Here is a 7,383-nt window from a genome sequence, read left to right as displayed (position 1 = left end):
ACTTTGATTTCACTTGAGACAGTCATGGCTTCCCCCAAAGAATCCTGGGAAGTGTAGTTTGTGAAGGGTGCTGAGAGGAGACTCCTGTTCCACTGAGAGAGCTTCAGTGGCCAGACTGGTTTAACAGTCAGCCACTCTGATTGAAGGTCTGTGAGGGGAACAAGGCATCTCCTAGCAACTCTCAGCACCCTTCACTAACTACACTTCCCAGGATGCTTTGAGAGAAGCCATGACTGTCCAAAATGAAATAAAGGCCTGGTATGGATGTGGTCTGGGACAGCTTTGGTTTAAATTTGGGTGGGAGGCTACATATGCCTGCTGTAGAAAAAAAGGCAGGGGAAACCCTGAAAAGCAATTATTCTGTTCACAATGTTTTCCTTTTGGAAAAGAAAGGGGCTTCCCCTCTGCCCAGTGCCCACACATGCAATCTCCTCCCCTCCCCCTCCTCCTACCCTCCCTGTCCTTCCCCCGGGTCAATGTTGGATTATGACCTGGGAGACCAGGGTTCGAATCCCCACACAGCCATGAAGCTCACTGGGTGACCTTGGGCCAGTCACTGCCTCTCAGCCTCAGAGGAAGGCAATGGTAAAACCACCTCTGAATACTGCTTACCATTAAAACCCTATTCATGGGGTCGCCATAAGTTGGGATGGACTTGAAGACAGTCTATTTCCATTTTCAAACATGATTGCACAGAAATAAATCCCACCACTCACCATATGCTCAGAGGCACATGTTACCAAATCCTTTCAAGCTACACAGGAAGTGGATTGGACTGTGAAAGACCAACCCAAATTGTGTTTGCATTTTGACAAATTTGTAGAGTAGTACAATATCTCAGAGAGGAGGTCAAGTCTCCTGCTCCCCTGGTGCATTCACTATAGCTGCCCAATTTCCCTGTTTTTTAAAGTTTGATAGAAATATCTGTGGGCTATAGGTACGTTCTTAAACTGCAAGGTTTTTTGCCTATTAGTGAATATATACCACATAACAATAAACAAGTGTCATACAATGTCAACAAGTGGGGAGGAAAACACGCGCGCACGCGCATGCGCGCGCACACACACGCGCACACACACACACACACATTTAAAAAAAACAAACTGAGGTAGCACCCTCATTCCAGCATCAAGGGAATAATTCCCTTTGGTGTCACACACACATCCCTGCAAGCCTCTGCTTTATGGCCCTGCTACTGTGGGTTGTAAATTAGCAACAGCTGTAGAGTCCTCAAATGCTATTGCTCTCAGCTGCCGGGCTGACTTGTCTGATGGAAGCTGAAAAGTGGAGGCAGGTGCAAGATTCACAGGAGGAAGGGGGGGCAGATGTAGGTATTTAGAGATGTAATACATTGGTGGTTCAGAACCACTGTACATCTCTCACATGTGACAGCTGGCTTGTTTCAGGATTGCTTGGGAAATTGTGGGAGTAAGGGCATCTACATGCATCTTTGGTGGGAGTATCTAAAGATGGATTAGTTTTGGCTGGCAGTCACCCAGAACTGTCCTCAATTCTGAATGAGCAGATTGAATGCACTCCACAGCTATTTCTTTTAAATATGTTGGAGAACCATAATTTGGATGTTCAAGTTAACATTTCTGATAATAGCAGCATGTCTGCCCATTGTGCAAAAGTGAAAGACGCTTGAGAGTCTAGATCTGGACCTGTGGTCCCTCAATGTATGGACTAATCATCAAAGGGTCCTGAGTGGCAAAGAAGAACAGGACAAATTGTATGCAATATGGTACAGATTTACTGAGACCTTTCACTACCTGAAACAAAGCCATGCTCCTTCATCAATACAGAGGTGTGTCTGGTTTATGAGGTGTTATGAGACCTGGAAGGTGGGACATTTTTTAAAAAAACCTGGGAGACGTGATTGGAGTGGGGCTGGAAGAGTAGAGGCATATGAGGTTATGCTTGCACAAGTGGACTGTTACAGTTATTTCTTTTGGCTTGTACTGAGGAATGTGTCTGTGTATTTAATCATGCATGGACTTTGTTTTATTTATGTTTATTCTTTACTACATAAAGTTCTTTGAAAATTAAAAAAAGTTTTATAAGTTTCTGTTTTGTTGGTACTTGACATCCTCTAGGTTGAACTAAATATATCCAGGTGGGAATGATAATTGTAGGATATGTGAAACATCAAATGCCAATATGCTCCATTTATTTATAACATATTGGTGTAAGAAGACATAGCGTATTTAACCTTATATGTTATTTCAAACTTTGTAGCTATTGATACTAGATAATGATGATCCCAATAACAGTCCACCAAAATACAGGTACTCACTTTAAAAAAAGAAAGCCCACCTGAGGGCATCATGTGGTTTTCTGGAAACGTGGGCATCCAGAAAGGCTACAGAATGCAGACCACTGGAGACTTGACTTGTAGAATGAAAGAACGGACATTCACAAACACCATGTAACCACCTCAAAAGCAAGGTAAGTGCAACAGAAACCAGCACACCACCTGTGGAATTTCACCACAAACTCATCTCCCTTTTCATTATTTCTGAATGCAAATGCAATTTCTTTTCCTGTACATTGATGGAGACTGGTTCAAAAATGCTGAAGACTTTTTGTTTTTTGCATTTCCTGTAATGGTGACAAAGAGGTTTGTGGGGGGGGTGAGGTTCATCAGCGGGGGCCCCTCAGGTGATGTCCAACCATGCCAACCCTCAACCCCAGCTCTTACCCCAGATTCTAATACTATGAGGGAGAAACTCTCCTCTCTAACCACATTTTCCACACCATTATAATTTTATACACTTTTTTTCACTCACCTTTTTTCTAAACTAAAACACTCCAAACATGGTAAACTTTCCTCATAGGGGAACTGCTCCAGCCCCGATCATTTTTATTGCCCTTTTATGTACTTTTTCCAGCTCGACATGATCAGTTTTGAGATGTGGTGACCAAAACTGTATACAGGATTCCAAGCGTGATGAGATTATAGATTTGCATAAAGGCATTATGAGATTGGCCGTGTTGCTTTCGTAATGATCCCTAATATGAAATTCACCTTTTCACAGCTGCTGCACACTGGGTCATTTTTATTTAGCTATCTACTATGACCCCAAGATTTCTTTTCCAGCCAGCTGAGACCCCATAAGAGAATATGTGAAGTTAGGATTTTATCCCAACATGCATCACTTTACACATGCATTCCTTGAACTGTATTTGCTATTTTAATACCCATGATGAAAAATGTCCACTTGTTCTTACACTCTGCTACTTCCTGTTTTTTTTCCAGTTACTGATCCACAGGAAGCCCCATCCTTTTATTCAACAACTGCTAAATTTACTCAGGAGTCTTTGGTGAGGGACTTTATGAAGAGCGTCCAAAACAATCATTGTCTTAACATATCACCTGTATCCACATGACACTCTCAAAATAACTATAAATGTTAATGAGATAGGACTTACATTTGCAGAACCCATGCTGATCCTTTTTCAGCAAACTTCATTTCTCTATATGCTTCATAATTTTATAATTAATAATGTTTTCCACTAATCTGCCTAGAGCAGATGTTAACTAGCCTGTGATTTCTTGGATCTCCCCTAGATTCCTCTGCATATTACTCTGGTCACTTTCCAGTCCTCAGGTATGAAGGTTGATCTTAGAGACACATTACATATTTTTGCTAGAAGATCAGCAATTGCAGATTTGCATTCTTTAAATTCTTCACTTATTTAAGAACAAGAAGTTTGTCAGAGAAGGACCCTAGTACCTATAGGATTCATAGGATACCAACAATCCTGCCATCACTTAGAAAGAAGCCCCACTTAGGGATGCTACAGATTCATTGGATCTGATGAGTCTTATCCCCAGTTCCAGATTCTCCGTCTAAGATTACACCTGGAAGTCTAAGATTACCCAGAAGCAGTAATGGTAGCAAGTCCAAAGACAGTCCCAGAACTGAAAGTGCAGTGCTGTTTTGTGGACAGGAGGAAGCCACATTCAACATATGCTCTGGACCAGAGCTCTGCTAACACTCAAGGAAGGGACGGGGCAACAGAAGCAGCTATGAAGCTGATCAGTTATGTACCCAGACATAGTTGATGCAACACCTTATTCTGCTTAACTTTCAGTGATAGTTGTGCTGGACAGCTCCCCTAGTCTTGGTCCCTAATTACTAGATAACATCTTGGCTTTGCTGGCAAGATGGGGAGTCTCATCCACATGGCTGGACTGGGGCAGACCAGGCAGTCCCAGAACTTTTGTCTGCTAGGCTTTCTGAACTCTTGAGTGTCCTGCACTTCTCTGCAAAACTACTAGACTATCCCAGGAAAGGTGCAGTTCAGAGTTCACTCATAAGCCAGAAAGATCAAGGGTGTATTTTCAAGGGCAACAATGGATATGTCTCTCAGCTCCACTCTTGGGTGAAGCCTCAGTGGCTGTCATTTTAAAAAATAAATAATTTTAGCAGGCTCCTATGTTATCGCTCATCTATGTATGGTACAATGTGTAGAAAACTGAAATACTCCTAAGATCCTGTGACATGGTTTAGTTTGTTAGGAATTGTATTCCTGTTTGTTGTTTTTATCTAATCATTACATTGGCCTTTGTATTCTTGAAAAGTGAAAAAAAAATACTTTGGAAGTTCACAGGATTTTTAAGGGTGTCTCTACTGGAGAGCCATACAGCTGTACTGATTTCTGCCATGGAGGTCTGAGAGAAAATGAGAGAGAGAAATTTGTTGTGTACAAGTCTCACAAGGGTCCAGTTTCTAATTCTTTAGACTAAGGCACTCCTGGAAAATGTACTATGTGCATTTCTGTAAATTAGCCAAGGCTGCTGCTTTTATGACGGGTACAAGTTTAGAAAAAGCCCTTCATGATCTATTTGTCTGAAGGCAGAGGGGTGTGTGCGTATGAGAGAAAGAAGAGCAGCATAGTCACCCCTCCAAAGATTTTCCCTCTCCCCCCCCCAAAAATAATTCCAGTGGCAAAGCTATGTCTCCATCCTGCCTTTAAGATAATGGGGCTGGATATCGCAGAAATAGCAACATGCGGGCACATTTCACAACAAACTTCAATACAGTTGGCCACACAATAGACAGTTATCCTGGAAAGTTCTAAAATGCAATGGCATGTAATAATATGCAGCAGGGAATAAAACTGTATCACATTTTTCCACCAGATGGCACCATAACAATTCCAAATTATCATTAAAATAACATCCTTTGGAAGATAATGCGGCAGGTGTGGGGAAAGGATATCATTTAACTTATTCCTCTGCAACTGTGTTAATCAGATAGAAATACAACACATCAGTTCTTGGAGGTTTTCCAGACAACTTGCTTCTTGGGAGTGATATGTGCAATAAATACCATTATTTGCTGTATATGATCCATTTATCTTTCCTCTTTTGCAGGGATATCACATTTCCAAGTTCCAAAACACATGGGAAGCTTCCATGGATGCAAGAGCCTCCCTGCTTCATAGAGTTATGGGCAGGACAGTAACAGAAAGAGGCAGAGCTAGTACACATCCCCACTGCTACCCATCACATTTTCCTTACACTGAATCTTAACACCTGATGCGTGCTCTAGCCTTCAGCCTTTTCAGATCTAGTATCCTTCTACTATTAAACTCATCTGGTTGAATGCTTTAACTTATACAACCCTCTCTCTCTTCTCTTGTTATTTTCCTTCTCTCCCATTCTGGGCATATCAACACTATACACTACACTAATTGGTCTATCATTCCTTCTCCCTAAGGAATCCTGGGAATTGTTGTTCTGAAGGTCTTGGCAGAAACTCCTAACACAGGATTCTTATCTGCAGTAACACCACGCTACAGCAACACTTTCTATGTGGGGTTGCTTTTTAAAAATGCCTCAGATACTACACTTGGTTTACAGTGGGACTTCAAGGGCACTGCTATGGGCAAGGCAGCACAGACATCCCTGTTCCATTGGTTACTAGTTCATTTCCAGGCCCAATTTAAAGTTCTGGTATTTGAAAAAGTCCTCAATGGTTTGGGATCAGACTATTTGAAGAACCATCTGGATCCAAATGAAGCTGTCCAGGCATTAAGATGAGCCTCAAAGGCCCTGCTCTCTGCCCTGACACTGAGAAAGGTGGCAGATACCAGGGGCAGGTCCTTCTCAGAGGTGGCCCACAAAAGTGTAATCCACCAAGCTTCCTCTCTGTTAGTCGTTTGACATGCCGTAAACCACTGAACTCAGTTGAATGTACATGCAGGACTGCACTTTAAGTCTTTCTAAACTTGATTCCAATTTGTTTTCTTTCAAGAATGAAACAATTGCTTCTTAGAGACAAATGGTTGACATTCTTAGGTTTCTATATGAGGCAGTTGATTTCCCATTTCTAAAGTATATTATACACCTATTACTAGCAATATATACTTTCCATTCAGTTAATTTAGTGACATCATCTGTATGTATTTAATCAGAGTTCTTTTCCCATTCTCTTCATCGGTTTTTCTTCCCCATCTTTGTGTCCGAAAGGCCAAGATAGATACTCTCACGCTAACACACTGATTGTTGGGAACTGGTTGTCTTTCAAGCTGTTTTTTAAAAATCACTCTTCTAAATCAGGAAGACCTGGGCTGGGGAGCCTGTAGCCCCTCCAGATGTTGTTGGACCCAGCTCCCATCAGCCCCAGCCAGCATGGCCAATGGTCAGGGATAGTAAGAACTGTCAGCAACATCTGGAGGACCACAGGTTCTCCAGCCTTACTCTAAGTCTTGGATCAAAGGGTGAACCTGGGTAGTGTCTATTCCAACAGGCAATAGCAGGTAGGGACTTCTTGCTGATTTAGCTGAAGTCCTGCCTCAAGAGTAAAGCTCTGGAATCCAATGCAAAATGCTCTCCCTGCTCTTTATACATGTGGTAGAAAACTAGCTTGCAGCAAGACTTATATCCTGAGAAAATTCAGCGTTATAGTTGAGGTCTCTCTGCATTTCCCCCCCAGAAACCAAACCCTGTAACTTACTGTTAGTGAAGCAGCAGGGTTAACAGCTACAAGCAGATTTCAGCAACAGATCTCCTGACAGGTGAGTTGGACCTCTACTCTGCATTTCTGCCAGAAACCTCCCTGGACCTCAAGTCACTTTATTGACTCTTTGCTTTGGTCAGTGCACCTTCCTGTCCCTAACCAAGTTTTACCTCTTTGTGCTCAGCTTTTAGATTCCATTCTGCATTCTCCCACTCTCCCCCCCCATGACTCCTGCTCCTTGCTTCTCCCCATACATGCCTTATCTGTCTGGACTATTCAGTCCACTTGGTGAAAAAACAAGGCCTAATCCATGAGAGATCCTTATACCACAGGGAGGTACCATAATTCCCTAGAAGTGCCAGGTACATATTAATATTGCTTCATTTACATCATACCACTTACACCATAAATG

At 42.2% G+C, this 7,383-nt stretch overlaps 1 long non-coding RNA gene across 1 annotated transcript; it reads left to right on the top strand.

The window, feature by feature from the left end:
* Positions 1–1,428: 1,428 nt before the first annotated feature.
* LOC133364009 (uncharacterized) lies at positions 1,429–3,439 on the top strand. Its single transcript, XR_009757800.1, has 3 exons — positions 1,429–1,807; positions 2,289–2,448; positions 3,260–3,439. It is a non-coding gene; the product is annotated as an uncharacterized LOC133364009 (long non-coding RNA).
* Positions 3,440–7,383: the final 3,944 nt, after the last annotated feature.

This window comes from Rhineura floridana, chromosome 9 (assembly GCF_030035675.1).
Source record: "Rhineura floridana isolate rRhiFlo1 chromosome 9, rRhiFlo1.hap2, whole genome shotgun sequence".
NCBI classification, from domain to species: Eukaryota; Metazoa; Chordata; class Lepidosauria; order Squamata; family Rhineuridae; genus Rhineura; species Rhineura floridana.
Note: the sequence above shows the minus strand (reverse complement) of the source record. Positions and strands in the feature narration are given on the sequence as shown.